General features: G+C 40.3%; 1 protein-coding gene across 6 annotated transcripts in view; it reads right to left on the bottom strand.

The window, feature by feature from the left end:
- The window catches only part of TPK1 (thiamin pyrophosphokinase 1), a 311693-nt gene that overhangs the window by 124691 nt on the left and 161298 nt on the right, over window positions 1-25704 (bottom strand). The window lies entirely within an intron of this gene.

Raw genomic sequence — 25704 nt, 5'->3', positions numbered from 1 at the left:
CATGTATACAAAATTTTCAAGTTCCCCCGAACCACTGAAGTTGTTAATTTGCAGTAATATAACAACAATCTCCTTGCAGTGAGCTAACACATATGAGAGCATCTTGAAGTGGAGAAGAGTAGAAGTTCAGACATTTTGAGTGCTAAAGCAACTCCTGAGCCTCTGATGAAGAGCTGAGTAAGGAAAAATGAAGTGTATCTACCACATAAAGTCACCACTCAAAGGGGCTTCAAAGATACCAAATACCCATACAGCATCATAAATTAAAATAAGAACCATACATGCTGGATTTAGAGGTTCCCTTTCCTACCACTTCAAGGTGCCCTTAAAAGCCTCCTAGCTTTTTCTTTATCTGTCAGTTTTTATGTTTCTCTATACATCATAACAACTGATAAGAGAAAAACATTCAGAATACAGAATCTTTGCATGTGTCTGTGTTTATGAAGTACATTATTTTGTTACATTAGGAAAAAAAATAGAACTATAGAACTGCTAAAAATAGAACTAATAGAACTGCTAAAAATAAAGATATAGAAGACAAAATTTCTTCCCAGATCAGTGCACGGAGAGCTTACTGGATTGCACACAATAAAATAATGAGTCTCCAGTAGAAGGACATATGCTATCACTGAAATGCTTCCCCACGCAGCCAGAATGCATATAAAACCCAACAAAACTGTCATGCAGTAGGGGATCTGGATGAAGAGAAAGAAACGAGGAGGAGATAATGGCCTGCTTTTTATTATACCCCTTACTTTTCCTCCCTCCTCAAAATCTTCTAGAATGAAAAATGGTCAAAAGTAAAGTAGAAACTTTCTGATACCCCATGTTGCTCTAAATGCCTTCTCAGGTAGTAATGACAGGCCTGTTGAAGTGAAGCATGCTATAGATGCATCAGCAGATGTCACCAAAGACATCCCTTTGCAGAAGCAACGTCGCTACCACCGCAAAGAGACTAGGGAAAATGCAACTGGAACCTGAATTCATTGCTAAGTGTCCAACAATTTGAAGAGCTGCCATGTTCTCACTCTTCACCAGGAATGGCCAAAACATAAAATTGGCAGAGGGAAAAGGGCCTCAAGCCAACTGGGGTCTGCAATCAATAGGGGAGTTGTGCAGGGCCAGCCAGAAACACTGAGAGAACCCAAGAAAGGTATAGGGATGTTCTGGCCCATCCAGCAAGCTTGCAGTTGGACCTGAAAACTTCTGAAGTGAATTTGTTAATCAAAGCCCACTTAAATGAAAAGACGTGTCATCCACTAAGAACAGGTTGCTCTCAGGCAGGCTCGTTATTGGCAGTGACAGTGGCAAGAGAGACCGAGCTGTGAGCAGCTATAAACAGACAGAACCTCCCTGGTCTTGCACAACCAGCTTTTGAACAGTTCAAGAATGTGACAGATGCAGACAAAATCGACTGCGGGCACAGCTACTGCAGGGCATGGGAGAAGAGGGGAACCAGCTCCTAAATTAGCAGTAGAGAAGGAAGTCTCTTATCTTTTGCCAGGACCACTCCTTGGCTCCCCTGTGCTGGCAGTAGTTGTCTATAGGTACTGATTTATAAATAATAGATTTAACCCCAACCTGCCCCCAGAACTTCTGAAATGCTCTTTCCGGCACTCACTACCAAGCCTGATATCCTCCTTAGACAGTCACTTTTTGGCAGCTGCAGCTACATTCCAATTCTGCTTTCCACCCTGGAAAGACCAAACTTCCTCAACATCCTGTGTTTTTAAGGTGATGATGCACAACAGCTTAAATTCGTAGAATCATAGAATGGTGTGGGTTGGAAGGGACCTTAAAGATCACCTGGTTCCCACCACCCTGCCATGGGCAGGGATGCCACCCTGGTTGCCTTGGACCTTGTCCAGCTTGGGCTTTGTCCAGCCTAGGCATTGTCCAGCCTGGTCTTGAACACCTCCAGGGATGGGGCATCCACAGCTTCTCTGGAATTAAAAGCTTCTCTTCTGTTTAAAAACATTTTGCTTGAGGTTAGTTCTTGCCTAGCTCCTCAGGATGTTCTTTGATAAAAAAAGTTATTTGGAGCAACTATGTGTCACTTCCAAAGCAAGGTAACTTTAACATAGTGGCTGGAAGGCACTGTAGGTCATTTGCCATGGCTCCAGAAGAAAGCTGTGAAGTACCACACATGGACATGCCATGTTCAGCCCTGCCCGGCTGAAAACAAATATGTTTTCCACATATTTGCTATAGAAGGCCTTGAAGACACATCACAGAAATGTGATTTTCTAAACTTGTAAATGGGATGACAAATGCACTATTTGTTATAAATGCAGGTTGCTGTACCCATGGTATTGATATGAGGATGGTGCTGTGGCAGCAGTAGCTAAAAATTAAACAGTTCAGCAGTGGTATCCTAAAGCTGTTCATTCACCGTCTGCACATTTGACACTATACAAGTACTACTGTAGATCACACTGAAAAAATGTTGACAGAGTGCCACCAGTAAAGCCATCAATTCCTTCAAATTAAACTGTGATTCCTCATTTTCTTTCCACATCAGACAACTAGTTTGGGAGCTGACAAGAGATTTTAGACCTGCTCCCTTTGCCACAATGGCAGCGAGACTGGCATAGTCAGACGCAAGGGAGGACAGGCAACAGCACTCTGCCCATATCCTCTCTCTGACCTTGCTGGAATGAACGAATGTTCAGTTCATGTTCACTGATGGTGGGAGTTTTTGGTAAATCTGTTACTCCTGACATAAAAAAAAAATCAATATTTTATACCACAAAACTGGGCGACAGTTCAGGTGCAGTTCTTGTCAACCTTCACCATATTCACAAATGATGAACATCTTCAAGACAGAGCTTTCTGATGCAGCCAGGGTTTAATGAAAGGATGCTATAGTAATTGCAAGATATGCAATAATGGTTGTAGTTTTATAGAATCTGCTCAACTTAATAACATTAACCTTTGGTAAGAAAGTTAAAAAGCCAAGCAAATGTAACATTAAGAAAGGTTAGAAAAATCAATAACACACAGCAGGAAAGAAAACAATAGATTGCATCTGATGACGATATAACTTTGCTGAGTGATAGGATGAGGCACACACAGAATGAGACTTTGGCTGTTCGGTCTCATTATAGCAGTTATAGGAGGCACATTGCTGAAGAAGGAGGAGTGTGCCAGACACACATAATAGGATTATTGAACCCTATATTTCAGACAGACACTGAAACCAGACAGGCACTGAAATGTCAATCCGAACATCTCAGTACTTCTCCCGTTTTTAGAAATATTATGCATCACAGCATGCTGTGCATTTGAAGACAGCAGTGTGTAGATGTCCATTCCCACATGTCCTCATTAATCTCTTAGTAAAAGAAAGTTATGTTTGTTCTCTCTTTTTTTTTTTTTTTTCCCTGAACTTTATAAGCATGAAAATATAATTAGGACAGAATATTTAAGATATCCTCATTTACACTCTATTTCCAAGGCCCTTCTATGGCAAGACCTCTGAGTCTAGCTTTTGAAGCCTGTGTCTGGCTGTGCTCAGCAAGTGCACCAGTGATAACCAGCTCAGTCTTTTAATGGCTGTTGTTGAAGTACGGCTCAATTTTGAGGTATCAATCTCAACACAGATGCACTCATGTATAGTGTTAACGGTAGACAGAGGAAAATCATATATCCTGAAGCTAAAAGAAAAGAGATGAGACAGCTTGTAGAGCCTCTCAAAACCACCGCACAGACAAACGTTAAAGTTTAAGGAAGCTGTATAAATTAAATGGCATTTCTAAAGACTCTCCTTTCGCTAAGCCTTACCTGCCATCTCACCTAACAGAACAGTAATGCACCCATCAATCCCAGCACCTCACAGGCCTGCTAAGTAACAGCTACAGATTCACAGAATAATTTCAGTTGGAGGGGACTTTGGCAAGTCATCTAGTCCAACATTTCTCTCACAGTAGCTCAGACTAGCTCAGGTTACTCAAGGCCCTTTCCAGTCCATGTTGAGCACCAGGATGGAAATTCCTTAACTTCTCTGGGCAACCTGTTCCACTGCTTGACCACTCTGAAGTGGTCTGAAGAAGAGTCTGGTTCTGTCTCCTCTGCCCTCCCAAAGGGAACGGGAACCCAGTAACATTATCTCCCCTTCACTTCTCTTCTGGAAGTTGAATGAGTTGGTCTCCCTCAGCCTTCTCTCATGCATCATGTGGTTTATACTTCTCTAAAGTATATTTCCCTTACGTGCACTGTATGTATATGCAATATTTCCAGCTCAGAGAACCTGATGGGGTCTGCAAAGAGGCAGAGGGTTTCTAGTTCTCCTCTTTTTATTGTAAATTTCTGGCCCTAGGGAATTTCAGCCACTACACCTCCTGTATCACTCTTCCATTTGTGCCCTCTTGAAGAAAAAACCCTAACATCTACAACCTTCATATATTAGCTGCAGTCACCTGAATGTTTTCAACCCCCAAACATTTTTGCAGACAAATATTTACACTCTGGAGTGAAATGGATCCAAGACAAGTGCTGCTCTAGACCAGGCGCTGATGAAGAGAAAGGGGCCCCAGGGTCTGAGTGCAGGTCGTGGACCAGGCCTAGCCGAAAACATAGATGTGTGGATGCATAATCAGCCAAGTTTAATAAATGACAGTTCTACCATTTTTTCTGTACTGGGGGATGGTGTGGTGAGACCAGAACACTCAATCAGTATTAGAAAGAAAAACAAAACAAAACAAAAAAACACCACCACCACAAAAAAAAAAAAAAGAAAGCAAGCAAGCAAGCAAACAAACAAAAAAAAAAAAAAACAAAACAAACAAACAAACAAACAAAAAACAACAACAAAAAACTAGCTTGGGAAACATTCTGGAGGTGACAAGTCACGCAGACAGTGGCCTTCTTTACTGTTGGTCAAACGTTTCACAACTGATCCAGAACAGCTGTCCCAGAAAGGAAACTGAATGCTAGCATAGGGCAGAGAGGGAGCAGACTAGAATGTTCCTGATAATATTTAAAAGGGGCAGAACTGGAAAAAGAGAGAGAGAATAAGACCCTGTAGCTTAAGATGCAGATAGTTATACAAACTGCATAGATTTCCTATTAGCCATAAGTTACTGGAGACTTATGTAGCAAGACAGCACCAAAACCATGGAGCTGGTTTACCTCTATGAACTACAAACCAGAAGGAAATTAATCAGTCGAATCCTTCTGCATTTGGGGAGTAGGATGCAAATACAGAAAGCAAAGCAGTCATGTTCACTGATTTCTTTTGGTAGTTTAAAATACTGACGAACAACTAGTATTGAAAAGCTTATGTTCTGATCAGCTTAGTTATATGAATTGCCTTTTGATTTTTGTAGTAGAGTCCATAAAAGGGAAGTGTAATTGGAGAAAACGATATTGGATATTTAAATAGCCAAAAATACATAATTAAGTGAAATGCATTTTCTTTCAGTTTTTGGACACAAATTTGGCTGGCCGCTTGACATCAGCACAAAAGTAATGCTGTACAGATTGCCTGGCCCTCAGTTTTGGGGTGGCTGATGATTTGACTCTTCCAATTGCACATTAGATGGTGCTGCCATTCAGATTAACTACAGGAATTTATTAATCATGACGAAGTGTATGCACTGTAAGCCAAATAACGGAGATCTACACTCCAGTGAAACCCCGCCAGAACAAAGAATATCCGTTTTTGACCATCGCTTCTTTCTAACCATATATAACACTGCTTGATTTATTAAGCAAGTATTGCCTGGTGGCATGAGACAAACCCAGTAAATACATGTAAACATATGCACACCTCTGCAAACCAATAGCTACATGAACTTGTCAGATTTGAGAGTGTTACAAAAAAGGGCAACGTAGTTGAAACTTTGACTGTAACAGCTGCAGCCTCTCCTCCCTTCTCCTCTTTCTATTTGATACGGTCTTTTTCAAAGTAAATAAAATGTTTCCTGTTTCTGTTTTTAATGAGGCAGCATGTGGCTTCTGATGGAGGATAGCTTTTTTATACCATATATTTGATGTGAAGATAGAAGCAATGAAAGTGTTCTTCTGCATTAATTATGTTGCTCCCTTTCAAAAGAAAAGTCTATTGATCATGAAATCGTGGCAATTGCTTAAAACGAACAAAATATGAATCTGTTTATTGGGTATTTGAACAATACCAAAGAAAGCCAACATGCCTTCTTTGCCACCTAGAGCAAACTGAAGTGCAGAAAACCAAAGATAATAATCACCATAAATCACAGAAACTAAACCCAAACAACAACAATTTCTTAAAGAAAAAAAAAAAAAAAAAAAAGCCAAACAACAAAGCTAACCTTACATTTGCTGGATAAATTCAGTGATTACCTGTATTGCAGCAAATTCTTCAGATTTATTAAGCCTGGTAAATAATATCAAGCATCTTACTCACCCACAGGTCAGAAATTGCAACAAAACACATGTAAATGTATTGTATTTATCAGAAGATCACTAACAATTTTTACCACTTTTGAATAACCAAGCAGAAAGGTAAAGGTGTTGTGTAAAAAAACTAAAGTAGAAGGGCTTGTTAGCAGCTGTACTCTCAAATTTACAATCCATGCCTCTCCATACCCATTTCTGGCATTTAAACAGTCAACATACATTTGTACATCTCTGTGCAATTCAGACATGTTATTTCTCCAATCTGATGATTAAAACTGAGCACAGCACAGCAGTGACAGCCACCTGCTATTTTTGGATCTTCTTTGAAATTTCCCTTATGCGGCCTTCCTTGTCTAAAAACAAAAGTTCAGAGAGGGGTATTTTAATTGACGGTCAGGCTGACTCTATAATCAGTACCGTGAAAATCTTTTGTCTGCCACGCTGATTGGGCCCTTTGGAGCCTAACCTACTGATAGGGCTGATTAGAGCACCCCTCTTTCCTTGGAAAGTAAATTGTAAACATAAATTGTTCCTCTATCTGTGTGCATTTATGTATGAAGGTAGCTCACGTAAGGGAAATCAGAGTGCTGGAACAGCGTCAGCCTCTGACAGAAGGGAAGCACATGCCATCGATCACGGACAACATGAGCCGCTACCGAGCCATGTCAGCAAGAGTCTTTTTTGTGGACTTGAATGCACTTTGAACCAAGACTAAGAACTGTAATGTTTCTAAAATGCTGTAACTTCATTTAAACACATATTAAAGCTAACATTATCTTTGGCACGCTGCACCAATGACAACACAAGTCAAGCACTTTCCTGAAATAATGCTGAAATCACAAGCTGCCCCCAACACAAACCCCATGTCCCGCAAAGCTGAAGAATAGGGAATGCAACATTCCTGGAAATTCAACCATCCGAGGTACCTTTTATGAGGTGGGAGGGAGGGAGGTAGAGAAGCCGCCTGAATTTCAAATCCCGTAACACTTTATGCACAGCAACTCAACATTATTATTTTTTTAATTAAAAGAGCTCCAGGTTAACAGCTTTTGCTTTTTATCACGTGGCATGACAGACGCTCCAAAGAGCTGAAGTTAATAAGCAGGAACTGTATGTGAACTGACTTCAGTTTCCAGTCTGATTACCAATTCTCGAGACTCATCTCAAGGTAAGAAAAACAAGGAGAAAACAGTAGGGCTTCTACTGGGGTGATTTCAAGGATCTGGGCTGGCAAATTTTAGCCATTCTGAACACTATCTCTATATGACCCTTTGGCAGTCAAGGGCCTGAACAGTACCATGACTGTGAAAACACACACACACAAAAAAAAAAAACAACAGAAAGAGAGATGTTAAACAGAGTGGCATAAAACTCTCTGCAAGGCGTTTCTAATCATTAGGATTATTTAAATATACATGGCCAGTGCAGCTAATCTCTATCTCTTGCACTCAGGATTTATGTGAAGGAATTCTTGTTCCTAAGCTAGTATCCGTCAGTATTTCCCTATTTTCAGAGGTATATAATTGATCTGAAAAGAATTTGGATTGCGAGAGGGGAGCTGCATCTCAGATATCAATCACTGAACAGAATTAATTGAGAACAGGCCCCAAATGCGCATTATGCTCACAGAAATGGTGCTTTCTTACACAACTCTGCCTACATGCACAAAAAGAGTACAAAGGGATTCAAAGATTTTAATTATCTGAAGACAGCAAATTGAAGAGAAATACCTTCCTACATGTGGATAAAACTCCAAAAATTGTACTATCAATACAATTCAGCAACACGTTCTTCCTTTTGGTATTGGGGTATTAATGAAAATAGCAAGATTAGTCCCAAGGCTGATCCTTTAGGAAAGTCACTGATTACTTCCCATTGCTTGTTAGTTTTCCTTTATGAACAGCCTCCTGTCTTTATTTTGTGTATTAACTTCTAGCTGGGCTAGGTATATGGCCAGATAATACTCATTTTTTTTTTCCTTGTTATTGTTTTCCCTGACAGTTTCTAAAACCTCTCAGACTCACTGTAAGAGCTACGTTTTACAAGGAGTAGAAAAAAACTTTCTTTAGTAGGAGATTAATTGTTTAGAATACCTCATCGTTATACAATCATTGCATAAAGATCAAAAGGAGAATGCTACGTGGTATGTATCCTGAGCCCCATTCAGTGGGTCAGCTCCAGAGCTCAGCATTTTAAATTATATGCTGAGCCCCTCTTTCTTCTCCTTCAGTTCTTCAAGCTTCTTTGCAGTCATAGTTATCCTCCTCTATGAAGGACACATTGCTATTTATTTCACTATAGCGTTTTGTACAGAACTGAACTTTGATGGGTACTTCTGAAGATTGAATAGATTTTGCAAATGAATAATCTGCATGTAGGCCAATGGAAACGGGTTTCTCAAAGTCAAAAGAAAATTAACTGAAATCGTTCTGTATTTCAGCAACTGATATTAAGATGCAAGCAATAGCAAATAATAAGTAAACAAATAAAAATCAAACTCAGCTTTATAATCCTTTTCCAAACATCACCAAACCATCTGGGAACAATGAACACAAGGAGCTGACATGCTGACATTCTGATAGGCAGAAGGGAAAACTCAGGAAAATGAAACCCCTGCCCAGCACAACAGTTCTGACTTCATCACCAGCTAATGTTCCACTCAGTACAAATACATTTCCAAGGGAAATTCAGGATATATTTCCACACAGATGAAGTAGATTCTTGAATAATCAAAGATCACACATCATATTCACAAAGTTGTATTTCCAATTTGTGGAGGGGCTCAGCTACTCTTAGCTGAATTGTGAGGTTGCTGAATAAACATAAAGTCTTTAGGTCTGAAGTAACTTGATTACTTGGTAAGTTGGAAACCAAGTTTATCTGCCAGGCGTACCTTCAATGCCTGATTTTTCAGTAGTCATATGTTGCATGTTTAGTAGCAGAGGACATCCTGTAACTGGGCTGTATATCCTGCTCCCCACCTCCCTCTTCCATCTGATACATAACCAAGTACTTAGGGGGGCTGTTCAGCTGGATAGTGAAATATCCAGATTAGTCTACTGGAAACATTGGCATTTCATATGTGAAATGCTTCAGGTTTTGAACAGGTGACGAACATTATGAACAAAATAAATAATGTGTAGTCAACTAACAGCAATGGCTCTATGCGCAACACAGACCTTTGCAGTAAGAGACTTTGCATTAGTACTCCCTAGGTTTCTCATATTGCTTTCATTTAAATAGCAACAGTGCTTTTCTGAAGCCTAACAATGGCATTTTTAGTGCTCTGTACATATAGCTAGAGTTCCCGGCAAAGGGAAGCTAAGCCACTACAACACATACAGACATTACAGAAGGCACTACACTGTCACCTTCTTGTGCTAAGAAGATCTATGCAGAACCCATTCCACTAACTATTCTGCAAGCTGTGATAAATCCATTGGATAGGTAATATTTTAGGGGACACGTCCACCTCCTGATAGCACGGCTCCCAGTCTGATCTCTTTCAATGTTCTAGTGTATGCCTGAAGTGAATTACCCTGAACAATATCTATGTGAAAGATCAGATTCCATGATCTTCCCCTATGTGACTGAGCGCAGAATTTGCCCTCGTGCATCTGTTGTTGACAAAGGGCAATGGAGCATTCAGGGGGCGTTCATAATTCAACGTGCAAACTAAAGCTAAAGTGCAAAGAGCTACAACTTGTTTGCAGGAACTGAATACAGCAAAAAAGCAGATTGCACTGTACACATTGCCTCTAATAGACATCGCCCTAAGGTATGAATGCAAGTGTCAAAGAGAGTTGGGTACACACATGAAGGCAGAGTGGCCTAACAGAGTATCTGGGACATGCAAGGAAGCAAGACAAGCCATTTCCCTGACGGCTGCATATACAAAACATGAGGCTCCGGAGCACCCTGATGTGCTTTGAGCTTCCCATCAATTATACAGGTTAACATGACTGCTGTAGGAACCTGACCTACTAGAGTGATTAATACCACCTCTCAGGACACGTAAGCATGATATAAAATTCCTGTAAAGTCCTATTCTAACACACAATCACATCTGGAAACTTCTTTTCCACTTCCCTTCTTTCTCGCTGTCCTTTATTTTAAACCACTGTTGTTAGAAAGAAAAGAATAAAAAGATAACACCTACTTCTGCATTTTGATCAGAGATCTAAAAAACACTTGCAACTTCAAGAAACTGTGAGAAGAGAAGAGACATCAGAAGATCACTAGGGCTTTATGTGCACTTTTTTTTTTTTTTTTTTTAAAGCTTAGGCAATTCTTCACATACATTATTTTGACTGAACCTTGCCTGAACTCTAAGCAGTTGGCTTTCCCCAGCTACCTGGCTGACAGCTAGGTAGGTTATGTCTACACTGAGCATGTGCAGAACAGCCCTACGAACAAATCCAGTCCTTACCCTACGACTCAAAAGCCTCTCCCTGCAAGACATTTTCAAGCAGTGATGAACATCAGTGACTGCCCTTTAATCCATCCTGTTAAAGGTTTATTGGACATTTCTGAAGGTTTGAGGTCACTAGGAAGGAAAACACTTTCTTAATGTTTTCCAGGGCTGGATTTTCTGAAGGTGATTAATGCACTGACATCATAAAATATGGAGATTAAATAAATGTTTTCAGTAATCCTGTACATCTTCCTAGAGAGAAAGTTTTTCTATAGTATCCTTGCAAGTGTTGTGTCCACTTTTATAAAAAATATTCTTCAAGACTCAGAGGTTTTACTTCTTTCCATCAGGAAACCGTACCACACTGAACAGAAACAGACAGATGTTCTCCTGATATTTACTAAATGGACTCTTATTCAGACAAATCCCCCCTTGCATACAGGTGTTATATACCAATATATCCCTAGTTCCTGTCAATGCTAGTATCTCTGTAACTCTTTCCCAATCTATCTTTAAATTCCTGTTTCAAAGTCTGTAGCATCCAGCCAAAGAAAACACAAAAGGAAAGCCAATACACAAGCATTACACAGAGAGCAGCCTTCCTCTGCTGACAGAAGGCATTACAGCTGCTCATTTTTTTGCACGAACCCATTGTGCTTTTACTTACATAATGGGACTGCAGTCCTGTGCCTCAATTTGACCACGAAAATTACTTGTGATGAGCGGCTTTGCTTTTTAAGCTGCAACTCGTACCCTAAATGCCAACAGATTCCAGTACATTCAGACACTTAATAGTTTTCTCTTAAACAAAATCTCCCCCAACGCCTTTCATTCCATGTCTGCCTAATTACGAGTTGTCCACCCATGGCATCTGGAGGTAACGCCCTACTTTCACTATTCATTGTGAATTAGTCATCTCTTTTCCAGTCTTCAGTATTATAACTCTCATCCAAAAGGTTTGGAAAGCAATTGTCTTGCGATCAAGGCACCGAGACAACGTTCATCAAATAAGGATTCAGTCACTGGTGCTGCCATGGGAATCTTGTATGATCTGGGCAAGCCATCAGCACGCAGCAGTCATGTTGAAGCACTCAGTGGTTCCCATTTGCTGTGGGTATTAGGCTTTTGTTTTGGCCTCTCTCTCAGTCCCATCACCATGCAACACTTTTGCTTCTCCTATATTAAAATTCTTGAAATGCATACTTTCCTCACCTTGACTTATACAAAAAAAGAAGCTCGTATAAAAAAGTATCAGTCATCATCTATTCTGCATCCTCATTTTAGCCATCATAGAAACTTCTGCTTCCTTTGGAAATTCAAAAACTAAGCACTCTAGAATTACATGCTGCATCACGTAAAAATAAAAATACCACAGAGGAAGAACGCAACTCGCTTCTTTTTTCATTTGAATGAATCACATTGGAGATCCACAGTGGAAATATTTTTTAGAGCAGATTTAAAGCAAAAGCTTTTTTTTTTTTTTTTTCCCCAATAAAATTATACTATTACTAAGTAAAAGAAGACAGTTACTTAATTTTCTTCATGCAAACTTAAAGAACCATTGTTGCACTTCCAACTATTTTATGTCAAGTCAGTACTTATATTCCCCACATACTGTTTCCAACTTTTCTGTGCACATAATGCAAATGAAATGCGAAGCTGCAGCTTTCAACTATATAGTTTTTTGAATGTGACAGCTAGCTACTAAAATTGGTATCTGAAGGCAGGGCAGTGGACTGTAAAATACATTGTTTTAAATGGATTAACTGAAACAAACAAACAAACCTAAAACCACTCTGATCACTTCATTCAAATTGTTATAAAGCATGTAAAGGATTTTGCTAGATTGTCAGAATCTAAGTAGGAAATAACTAATGCAGACTTAGGTAAGAATAAACCATAAAGTAAAGACTTTCTGTTCAGTACTTCTTGCAAAATACCATATAACACCTTTTCTGGCAGTAAGAGCAATTTCCTTCACTCTTAGCAAGCTCAGCCAAAATTTTGCTAATATTAAACTTCAGACAGTGTTATAGCACCAGACATTTTAATTAACTACTTATTTTTCCCAAATAATTTGGCTGAGTGAACAGAGCTCATTTTAAAAGAGCTAAGATTATCATGTGCAAGAAGAAATACAGTCCCTCATTCTAGAAGAATTAGTAGGTCATCGTAAATAACATCTGCACACTTACTGTAAATCATTTTGGTGGCAGAAGGTACTGCCATGCAGTCTGATCAACATCAATGAAGCACAGCCAATTATTTTGATATGTTTGTATGACAGATTGCTGTTATTAGTCAACATTAGGATGTTTGATGTCATTGCATAGGGCTGCCATTCCCCAAACTTCTTTCGTACACAGAATCACACACAGAGAATCATAGAATAGGATGGCATGGGTTGGAAGGGACCTTAAAGACCATCCAGTTCCAACCCCCCTGCCATGGGCAGGGACACCTCCCACCAGACCAGGTTGCCCAAAGCCCCATCCAACCTGGCCTTGAACACCTCCAGGGATGGGGCATCCACAGCTTCTCTGGGCAACCAGTGCCAAGGCCTCACCACCCTCTGAGTGAAGAATTTATTCCAAATAGCCAATCTAAATCTCCCCTTTTTTAGTTTAAGTCCATTAATCCCTGTCCTATCCCTACACTCTTTGATGAAGAGTCCCTCCCCAGCCTTCCTGTAGGAACTGGCAGGCCACTCTAATGCCTTCCTGGGGCCTTCTCTTCTCCAGGCTGAACAACCACAATTCCCTCAGCCTGTTCTCACAGGAGAGGTGCCCCAGAAAAAAAAAAAGTGTTTCTGAAAAAAAAAAAAAATTAGGTGAGAAAGAAGGGTAAGGGTTTTCTATCACTTGCATTATGTAAAGTTCAACTTCAAGCCACATTTTCACTTAATTGCAAGCAATCTGTAACAAGTTTTGAAATCTATACAACTTAGGCTGTGTCACACCATTTTCACTTTCTATCATCAGCATCTGCAACCAGAACTCAAACAACATTTATTCTTTACATGATGCAACTCTGAACCAAGCTTCCCCTTCCTGCTGACCTGGAATATCCAAAAGCTAGATTTCCCTTTCCTTCAGGAAAACAATCCATTTTCTTGAAATGACCAGGAACAGTTGCTTTATCTACAGACCAGTGCCAAGGGGCTGCTGTAATTCTAGCCATGGTCCTGTCACTGCTGTTGCATCCATTCCGGTGCAAATTGCAGCGTTTCCAATCTGAACAACAGGAGAACTCCACACTCCTTGAAAGACCTTCTTAGATTTGCAGGCCCAACAACTGTGTTTTGAGAGATCCAGCTGTTTTTTTTTTTTTTTTTCTGTAGGCAAGAAAGATGAGAAACAAAGTATACAGAAAAAAAATTGGGAGGCAATAAGCAGAAAACAGAAACATATGCTACAAGACACTCTGTAGACTGCCCTAGGGTTGGCAAACCAGAGGACATACCTGTGAAAGCAGAAATAGAGCCTCAAACACTAAAGCTGAATTTCTTATTAAGATTTGTGTCACTGCACATTCATCTTCCATTTCATTTTCCATGGTGTCTTGTATGTTTTGAGAAAATAAATGAATTACTGCCCCCTGATACTTGTTTTTACATATCTCATTCATCCAATGCCTATCACTGTTGTGAACAGCCCATCTCTGAGAAGGCAGATGTGGTGCCTGCCTCTCATCCAAGTATTTTTTCCATTAAAAGCAATGCACCTAATAGCTACTCAGTACTGAATTCACCTATCACTCTAAAAACCTCCAGTAACTCAGAAATTAATCATCTGAGAGGATATTCCTGCTGCACCACCCAGATCTCACTTTTCACTTATCAATTCCAAATATTACCTTTCCCACATTTCAACTCACTAACCAGTCACAGATTTCTAGCTCAGAAGCAGAAGTAAAGACAGTGTAAAACATAAATCGTGAGGAAAGTAGCAACTCGTATACTTCTTCCCTATGCTTCCAACAGTGACCTTTTCCTATTCAGTAGTGATCTTTTCCAATTCACCTTAGCTTAGATTCTCCACAAACCTTTCGCTCAACAAGCTACTTTGGATAGGATCCGTTGTTTCAGCAACTTAGCCCCATAGCCAAGCTGGTGCAAAGTGAAAGCCATGCTCTGCCCCGACTTGCAGCTGAACGTGGCCCCTCCAGCACCCCTTCCAAGTTCTTGCTCTGGCCCTACATGGCCCAAGGAGCAGCCAGGGTAAGGGGTTCCTCTGCCACCAACAGCAGGAGAGCCACTCATCCATTTCAGAGAGCTCTGAAACGAACACGGGCTTTTAATATTTGAAGATGTTTCCACCCTCAGAGACCTTACATTATCAGGAGAAACAACCAGATGGAGTCAACTGAGCCAGATTAGCAAAGTACTGAATTTGTTAATCATGGTACAGGGGAAGCAAAGAAAAAAGAGGAAGAACTGACATGCATAAAGATACACTCTACCTAACCCCTGAGGAGCCCCTTAACTCTAATTTTCCTAGTGACTGTGAAAGAAGATGAGTTCATGAGCTAACTTTCAAGAAGCACTGAATGGTCTGAGCCCATGACCTGAGAAACAAAACAGGGAAGGTGAGAGTCCCTGACCACTGTCTGAACACCTCTGACAAGGCACCTTGATCTGGGGTAACAGAGCCTTCACCTGAGCAAGGAGCCAAGCCCACTGATCGATCTTTTCAAACCAGAGCGAAGGATGAGAGGAGATGCAAGCAAGAAAATGATGTAAACATATGGGGCTCCCTGGTATGGTGGCACTACAAATGATAAATAACAGTAACATCAGTCATTTCTAGATTAAGTGCAGGGATGTACAATGAAATCAATAAACCAAAAGGGAGAAGAGAAGCAAAGTATTCAGAAATACCTGGGCACGGATCAACAAGTTAATAAATTGGCCTAGCAATGTTGTAGAAAGGTTCCTTGCAAAGCATCCCTGACAAACTGAACTTGCTAGGGATAATCTATTATCCCATCTCCTGTAACTGCACCTTGTCCCTAAACTGACACATCCCTTCCTCTGTTACTGATTTATCTTGAGCCCTCCCTCTGTACAGAGATGCAAAATAGTGCTAGAGGGATTAAATCAACTTACCTGCTTTTCAATAAGCTATTAGCAAAGCTCTAGGGAGAATAAATACTCTCAGTTTGATTGCTACAACGGTAGCTTTTCTCGCTCCGTAGTATGCTTACAGAGATGGCTTTTTTGGCTGAAAAGTTTATCACGGAAGACTTCATTACCTTGTATACTAGAGAATGATAAAGACAACTAGTGGAATGATTACATTATATTATCATTTCACACAGTAGCCCATTGTCAAGGGCATGGAAATGCTCTGGAACTACTTTGCATTCAAAACATGCTGTATATTTCTCAAAGGACTGTCAGGGCTTTCCTGTATTGATGACTCCACGTCTACAACCCATCAGCACACCATGACTCTGGCCCAGGCACATACGCATTGCTGCCTCCATGCCAGCTCTGTGCAGAGCTGCTGCAGGTACCTTTGCATCAAGTTCTCAGACTGGGGAGGACTGCTGGTCATGCTGCAGACGCACTCAGGTCAGTCAGAACAAGGACATTCCAGGGGACACCTAATCAGCTTGGTCTCAAAGCTGAGACCAAAGCCTCTGCTAAAAGGGGAGGGCTGGGAAGAAGACAAAAAAGGAGAGAAGGCAAGGAATGTTCCAGTGACTGGGGGACATCCACCTGCAAAATGATTTTATCACGGAAACTCACCACATTCAGTTGAGGAAGGAGCTGTTACTGCATGCAGGCAGGAAAGAGCACACACACTGGAACCTATAGCCAACATCTACTCATATTTAGTGGTAAGAATATAAAGTGATTTTCAGTTTAAATAGCTAACTGTCCTTAGACCCACATGAATTCCTCAGACCAGCTGTGGACCGGGGGCTTTACATTGCTATACACAAGGGCCATACAACTTTCATGAATTTAGCTGAGAGAAGTAAGCCTGACAGCCTGGAGTACAAGCAGAAACCAGAGACATCAGACAATTATTTCTGGAATCACCACAGGAAAGAGGTGTTCTATCTTATTGGGCAAAAATTAAAATTAAAAATAAAATAAGTACTTATTTAATTTTATCTCTAATCCTCCCTAAAACTCTGCACTCACATATCATCTCCTGTTTTAGGTGAAGTAAATGCATTCCCTCTTTATTTTATTTTTATTTCAACAGTACCTGGCAAAAGAGAAAAATAAATAATAAATAGCAATAAAATATCAATCACAATGACAGGCTTGTAACCCACTCCATAACCACAAACTGAACATTTAGTGTGGAAGCTGCTTGGTACAGAAGGACACAAGAAGAGGCAGATAAAAATGTGCATCTGGTCTACAGCAAAGATGCATCTCCACTTCACTACATTTCAAGTACAATGCCTTCAGGATACACACACAGACTAAGAATAATTGATCTGTAGACTGCCCTGCATGATGGATTTTCTGAATTTCTTACTTAAAATCTGCATGAAACATGGTGACAGGTTTGTATGGAGGTCAAACTGGAGATTTCATTTGAGAATTCTGTTTGCACTTTTTGCAGTTCAAAAGCACAAAGGTTTGAAGTTCCAAAGGTCTGAAGTTTCAAGTATGCACACGTACATACTTGAATATATCCGATTTAAGGGAAAATATATTCAGCATACATTCTGTGAACATGTGGCCAGCCTAAACATCCAGCCAGGCTGTCATATCTGATAATTACAAGCATATAGTCAGGTAAAAGTGCTTGGCCTGTGAACTGAGGCGAATGCAGCCAACCTGTGAAAAATCTAAGAAGAGCTTTTGAAATCCAACCTAAATTCAGCTCAGACCAATTAGGTCTGATGGACTCAGGAAATAGAGAAAAGTGTTTTTTTGAGGTTTTCTTAACTCAGCAATGAAAAGTAAAGACAGCAGTAGTTCTTGGACTGACTGTATGCTAAGTCCACATGCATATGTTTCACTGTAATAGTCACTTATCTGAATTAGTATATTTAGTTAAGCGAAAACTGGATTTCAACTCTGCAAGCATGAAGATTCTATTTTCCACAAAAAAATACAGTATTACACCTCACAATGCACATACTAGCAGTTACAAAAATGCAAGTCAATTAATGGAAAAATACATTGTTAGTTTAAAAAAATAAATTCATAGAATAATTAAGAATTATTAAGAATAATTAAGAATCACTAAGATCATCTGTTCCAACCATCCCCCTACCACCAATGTCACCCACTAAACCATGTCCAACCTTTCTTTGAACACCCCCTGGGACGGTGACTCCACCACCTCCCTGGGTAACCCGTTCCAATGCCTGACTACTTCTGAGAAGGAATGTCTCCTAATTTCTAACCTAAACCTCCCCTGGTGCAGCTTGAGGCCATTCCCTCTAGTCCTGTCGCTAGTTACCTGTGAGAAGAGGCTGACTCCCAGTTCCCCACACCTTCCTTTCAGGTAGCTGTAGAGAGCAGTAAGGTTTCTCCTGAGCCTCCTCTTCTCCAGACTAAACAACCCCTCAGCCACTCCTCATAGCACTTGTGTTCCAGGCCCTTCACCAGCTTTGTAGCCCTTCTCTGGATATGTTCCAAGGCCTCGATGTCCTTCTTGTAGTGAGGGGCCCAAAGCTGAACACAGTACTCAAGGTACGGCCTCACCAGAGCTGAGTACAAGGGGACGATCACCTCCCTGCTCCTGCTGGCTATGCTATTCCTGATACAAGCCAGGATGCCACTGACTTCTTGGCCACCTGGGCACACTGCCAGCTCACGTTCAGGCGAGCATCAACCAACACCCTCAGATCCTTTTCCTCTGCACAACTTTTGAGACACTCTGCCCCAAGCCTGTAGTGCTGCATGGGGTTACTGTGGCCAAAGTGCAGGACCTGACACTTAGCCATGTTGAACCTCATCCCATTGGCCTCTGCCCATTGATCCAACCTGTCCAGGCCCCTCTGCAGGACCTCGCTACCCTCTGGCAGATCAACATTTCCCCCCAACTTGGTGTCAGTTACAAACTTGCTGGGGGTGTACTCAATTCCCTCATCCAAATCAATAAAGATATTAAAGAGGACGGGCCCCAACACTGACCCCTGGGGAACACCATCATGATCGGTTGCCAGCTGGATTTCATTCTGTTCACCACCACTCTCTGGGCCTGGCCGTCCAGCCAGCTTTTAACCCAGCAAAGCGTGTACCTGCTCAAGCCACGGGTTGCCAGCTTCTCCAGGAGAATACGGTGAGAGACTGTGTAAAAAGCCTTGCTGAAGTCTAGGTAGACTACATCAACAGTCTTTCCCTCATCTACCTGGTCATAAGAAGAAGATGACGTTGGTCAGGCAGGACTTGCCTTTCATGAACTCATGCTGGCTGGGCCTGATCCCTGGGTTGTCCTGCATATGCTGTGTGATTGCATTCAAAATGACTTGTTCCATCACCTTCCCTGGCACCAAGGTCAGGCTGACAAGTTGGTAGTTCCCCAGACCCTCCTTATGATCCTTGTTACAGAGGGGTGTCACAGTAGCAAGTCTCCAGTCATCCATGACCTCTCCAGGTGACCATGACCACTGATAGATGATGGAAAGCAGCTCGGCAATAACATTGACCAACTCCCTCAGCACCTGCAGGTGGATCCCATCTGGCCCCATGGACTGGTGACTGTCCAGGTGGAGTAGCAGGTCTCATAACTGTTTCCACCTGAATCACAGGGGGTTTATTTTGTTCCCTGTCTCAGACTTTTCCCGGGCCAAATTTCAAATTCCAAGGATATTAATCCATAAATAAGTTGAAATAAACATTTAGGAGATATGCTTGTGCTCTATTATTTCTAGGTTTTAAGTGTCATTTTACTACCTTATATAGAAATCACCACCAAGCGCTCTATCAAATTCTGGGGAAAAAATCCCAGAATGGTATTTGTAGCCATAATGAACTTAATTTTCCAGTATCAAAAAAGGAATGTTGGTATCAACATTCAAATTAAGTCTATTCTCATCATACATAACAAGATTTAATTTATCAATTGTCAAATTATCCAACAAAGTCATTAAGATGAAAAACATGCTCCCTCTACAACAGATGCAAATCATATCAGGTCATATTAAATGGGCTATTAAAAACATGTGGATGAATACTAGCCTGATGATTGTAAAATCTGCTTTTGCTTCTACGGCAAAAATATTTACTGTTTTATACATTAAAGGGGTTTAAAAAAACACCCAAGAAACAAAAAACAATCCCCCACACTGTTTATATTTAATTAGAATTGCAACTGGTATACTAGATGCCTTGATTCTGTCCTTTAGACTCAAGCTGGCTTCAGGAAGGTCACAAAAGCATCTAAACTGATGATCCAAAAATGAAAACAAAAAATTATCTTCTAAAAGTTTTTTTCTCAGTAACAAAGTCTGGAGTTTGGAGTTTTTGACCCCCTAAGCAGTGTTTTTGCTGATCAGTTCCTCTTTCCTCGGCTGGTCCTCCTCTTGCACACCTCACACTTGCTCTTAATTTCCTTTCTGTGTTCACATGGTTGTACTTGAAGTCTTTCTTGTTTTTCAGCTTTTGTTTATGAACCAGTACCAGGCAGAAGTTCTTTCAGATAAAGGGGGTGGAAATCTGCCTTCTTATCATTTAGTGCATAAGCTCCTATGCAGATGGCCTGTTCTCAATTTTTTGAGTCTTTCCCATTTTGAAATACAGTTATATAAGATTAAAAAAAAAAAAAAAAAAAAAAGACAAACTAGAGCACAGACCTCACAGACTCATCTCCACAGCTCACAATTCAACTTCCAATCGTCCTACCCAATGTTATTTTTGGACTCCAAATCTACCAGAAAATGTTTTACTGTCTATCAAAACTACAATGAAAATACCAATACTTCTTGTCTCTTCAGTGACACGTGCTGAAAAAGTATCTGCCATTCAGGTATACCTAGATTTTACTATTTAGTACTATTAAAAAAATACTATTTTCTCCCCTCATGCCCATAGATGTGAACCCAGATCAGCTGGTTTTGTTCATAACTTTGTTATAAATAAAGTTATTTTGCAGTAACTTTTATTTTTTATTTCTACTATTCCCGATCATTGCATGCACTGTAATATTTCTACACCATATTTGCCTGCCAATTCACGATATTTCTGGTAAAGCAGTGAAAATCTATTTGCATACCAATGAAAATTGGTATTTTAGTTCTTCTGTTTTGCTGTCAAGGTTCTTGTACATTAGTGAACAAAGCATTTCAGTTACTCCTCGCTGACCTTATCCAATTTTCTAGCTGGGTTACATACATTGTCCAACTACAGCTCCAATCCACATTAAATTGTACTTCTTCCCTCCGTTCCACACTCTAACTCCCAGTTGTGTCTTTATCCTTTACTAAATATGGCAATCTTAAATGCTATGGAGACACAGATAAGCTTATCTAACCACATTTTGCATTTAAAAATGAACTGATTTACTGGACGCATGTGGTTGAACTCAGTAGCTAGAGATAATATTGATCGTTTCTCATCACCAAGCCCTCTGCACTTTATGAATAGTACTTCTCATCATCTCATACCTCATTTTTATTCATACACTGAAGGAGAAAATAAACCATTCAAACCTTTTTTTCAAACCTAAGCACTGAACTGAAGTCAAATGACTATAATAAAATAATGATAGTAGAAATCTTTAGCTGTACAGTACAGACCCCTATCAAAAGCTTCTTTATCTTACTCTAGCTCCAAGTTCAGCCACTGATGTGGACAGATGTGTCTGTTCCCTTAAACTTTCAGTACCTAATATTTTAAAAATCTTTATTTAGTTTGAATGATTTCAAACAGAATTGAGGAATTTGGCAACAAGCGTCACAATTTTCATTTTAATTAGGCTTACTTTAGGCTTATTTTTCAAAAGACATATAAATTCAGTAAAATACAAATACTGTGTTTGTATCTTTCAAACACACATATAAATATATATATATATACATACAAACATACGAATAGCACAAATATGTATATTTGTGCTATAATAGCACATATAGATATTTGTGCTAGCAACACAAATGGTAGCTGCTAAATACGTAGCTGCTGAAAGGTATGTAGAGGACACTATATGTTTCCATATGTTTCCAAAACCAATACTCCAAGAAACGACTGACAAGCAGACTTCAAAAACTATGTTGTCTGTCAACAGAGTGAGTGGAAGGGATCTCCTTTGTCCTCACACTTGTTGCCTGCCACCCAAGGTAACCGTGTCCTAAACACCCTTTCACCGAATCAACAAAGACCAAAGACGTGTTCCCTGCATTCAGGCACATAATTTGGGGTTGGAATTACTGAGACTGCATAGCCCCAAGAATAATATCACTTTCAAGGACAGGTGGCCATTTAGGAACTGTGTCTGTGTACTGTTCTGTGATGGCACAATTCATTATTTCATGAATGCCATTTCAAAGCCTGGATCTCTTGTCATATTTTAATTCAGATTTTGGGTCCAACTGTAATGCTCCTACTTGTTCATAAGTCAAACAAAAGTGACAGTGAGAAAGGCTCAGGTGCTGTCATTTCAGACAAGTGAATCATTTGGAAGTAGGGAGGACTGGGATGGTTTGCTATGGGAAGAAATTACGGATCTACAGGCAGATAGAATACGAAGCTAGTGTTGCTTACATTTCCTTCTGTGCAACTTCTCTGAAAGTGAATTTAATGAAGTGAGAGCCACTGTAAACATCAGTAAGATGATTTATGTAATGTTTATCTTTACAAATCTTTTTGGTATTTATCAAAACAGATCAGATTTACCCAAACTCTTCAAAGCATCTTGAGTTGCCACAAAAACATACATCACATAAAGCAATAAATAGTGCTCTGTAAGGAACCTTAAACTTTTTATACTATTTCCTTCCCTAATCTAACCACTCATTTTACACAGGCCTCTTTCCTGCTCCACCATTTTCCTCCTGCTGCAGGGAGTTCTAAGCTATTCCACAGCATCTATAAGCTGTCAACCCCTACCTACATTTTTCACACTTTATAAAACCAAGTTCAAGAAGAACCTGTCAAAAACGTCAAATGCAATTATTCCCTTTCACATATCACTTCATTTCTCTACCTATGCATCTACTTGAGCTTCAGGTCTGCATTTACAAAAAAATGTTACGCAGAGCTGTCCTGTATTTTGTACAGGAGGACATGATCACAGGAGAATCACCTACTTTAACTCTCAAATGTCTTGTAATCTCTGTACCTTCTGATAGGATGCTCCTGTTCGAAATGTTGAAAGCCTTACCATTGCCACTGTCTTAACTGAGTTGAAAACTGTACAAATTCATCAGTTTCTTTTCTTTATTAACTGTAGGAGATAAACCAAGCTATTATCATAGCTTTTTTACCTCTCTCTGCATACAGTTACCTTGCTCAGGACCCAGCCTAACCACTCTGTTGCCATCAACAACAGAACCACCATCGAATTGGAAGGGGATGGGACTTCCCACCAGGCCACAGGCTGGCTATGCCTCCTGAAAATGTACTGCATGGTATCACACATTCTTTGGATACTCTTTGCAAGCCTGGTGCCAAGGACTACCACCAAAGCTGTATTCACAGCCTTCAGTCAACCAGAGCAAATCAGTTGTTTCTGACTTACAAGTGTTCAAAAAGACTTCCTAGTGAAGAAAGGAGCTTCTTTTACATTTAAGGCACAGCTTTGACTCTTACCTATTTAAGATACTGAACCTCTGAAATTTTCCAAAGCCTCTCACTGAGTGGCTCTCAGAGCTAGAAGGATGCTCTTCTGCAGAAAGAGAGTGAGTCTGGCTACAGACAACTATTTCCTTTATTGAAGGGAAACAGATTTAGATGACAGAAAAATACATAGAAATGGTAAAATTGGAGGAGCGAGCTATCTCCCTTGGCTGACTGTTTCTAACTCTAGCCTCTCCTTGGACAGTGGGAATGGTTCTGTGGCAGCTGGTCTCTACTTATCTGCCTGGGGGTGCAAGCTGCAACGAGGGCTGTACACAGAGGTTGGCAAAGGACTGAAGCACATACTATAGAGCAGTCTAAACTTGGCAATTAAAGGCAGGGTACATGCTTCAGTCCAAAACTGCCCGGAGTCAGGAGGAAGGGGCTTGTCCAAACACTCAAAAAAATGAAAAAAAAAAAAAAAAACATTTGAAAATTTCTCCAATCCCTTTTCCAAGATCAAGCCAAACATATTTTATCACAGCTGCTGTAGCATATGAAAACTGACTGTTGTTGTTTACAAAACAAACAAACAAACAGAAACCTTGCAACATCCTGCTGCTCAGACCAAATTACAGTTGCTCAAGGCCCAGCGGGAGCTGAGCTCTTTTGGAACAGTAATGGAGCTTTTGCCATGGAACAACACTTCAAGGAGTTTCAGAATCCCTCCATCATCTCTCCCATTTTAACTGATCAATGGGAGAATAAAATGGGAGTGGAACTGTGAGATTCCCAGTTTCCTGACAGCATGTGCCCTACTTCCAGTCCGGGATATGCTCAAGATATTGAGCACACAATCGTATCAAAGAGAGGATTTTCTGAATCACTCTAAAGACCTGCGGACACATCCATCTGCGTAAGCAACTGTCGATGCCGGATCAAAATTGCACTTCTGCTTGTATGTCAAGTCTTGATGAGTACATTTATCGGCTCTTAAAACCTGTCATAAATAAAGGACACAGAGCATGTTCTGATGCCTGAGGAGACGTTCTCACTACTGTCTCCGTTACAACTTCCACCAGGAAACTGTAGTCGTAAATAGTCCCAAGAGATGCATCCATGCTTGATTTGAAGACAGAAAGGTTATGGTCCTGCCGTGAGCACTGCTATCCTGTCGAGGCAAAGCCAGACCTATTATCTCTCAGAAGTATTTTTGAGGTGGGATTCACGTAAGTAGCCAGTGGATACACAGAAAGGGTATGATACCACAAAGACCATTACAAGGCACTATCCCTTCCCTCTGTTCAAAGCAAATATTGCAAACCCAGTCCTAGAAATAAAGGAGTGCCAGCTGGGGCAGTAATGTATAGGAATCCAGTGCAACTATCAGTCTGCTGAAAACCCTGAGACGCCTCTAATAGCCAGGTCTCCAATTTTGACTTCTTCCTACAAATACCACTTCAACAGTAATTAAAATATAAAGTACCTAAGACATTGAAGTAGAGTATCTTCTTTCTTTTTTAGTGTATGTTGAAATACTAGATGGTGAACAAAACAAGTGGAGGACTTTTACAAGCTGCATTTGCACACTGGTATGTCAAAAAGATTCTGGCTTTCAAATGCTAGAAATAAATGGAACTGGGTCACAATAAGCAGTCATATCCCATGTTTAATCCCTGCTCTGTTCTCTGAAGGTGTCCTCCCACTGCTGAGCTTAAAAGGAGGAAGGTCTTTTCAGCTCTCAGTAGAAGGCTCCTCTTGAAGGCTACATTTTTCTCAATTAAATAAAAATCTGGTAATGCTAACCAGCAATTTATGGTAAAATGCCAATTCCTTACTTGAAGGACTATCATCAATTAAGTGCAAAGTAAATACTTACTAAATTAGTCGTTTCAATTGGATTAATAATTGCTTAGACACATTGTACATTACAACAGCAGTTGCTGCAGAATTTGGATAAAAGAGTCTTAACACCTGCAAATTTACTCTGTGTTCCACCTTCCATTGCAGTTATTTAGGCTTTAAGCTCCTTACATGATTTGGGTCTAAAACATTTTCTATTCTTCACCTGATGAAACTCCCATCAAAGTCAAGGAGGGAATAAGCATAGGTGCTCCTGTTTTAATTTGTCTTCAAATGAAAACGTCTGAAGTCAATAACAATAAAGAAAAGAAAGAAAGAAAGAAAGAAAGAAAGAAAGAAAGAAAGAAAGAAA

The sequence above is a fragment of the Oxyura jamaicensis genome, chromosome 2 (assembly GCF_011077185.1).
Source record: "Oxyura jamaicensis isolate SHBP4307 breed ruddy duck chromosome 2, BPBGC_Ojam_1.0, whole genome shotgun sequence".
Taxonomy (NCBI): Eukaryota; Metazoa; Chordata; class Aves; order Anseriformes; family Anatidae; genus Oxyura; species Oxyura jamaicensis.
The sequence above is the reverse complement of the archived record's forward strand: the minus strand, read 5'-3'. Positions and strand labels throughout refer to the sequence as shown.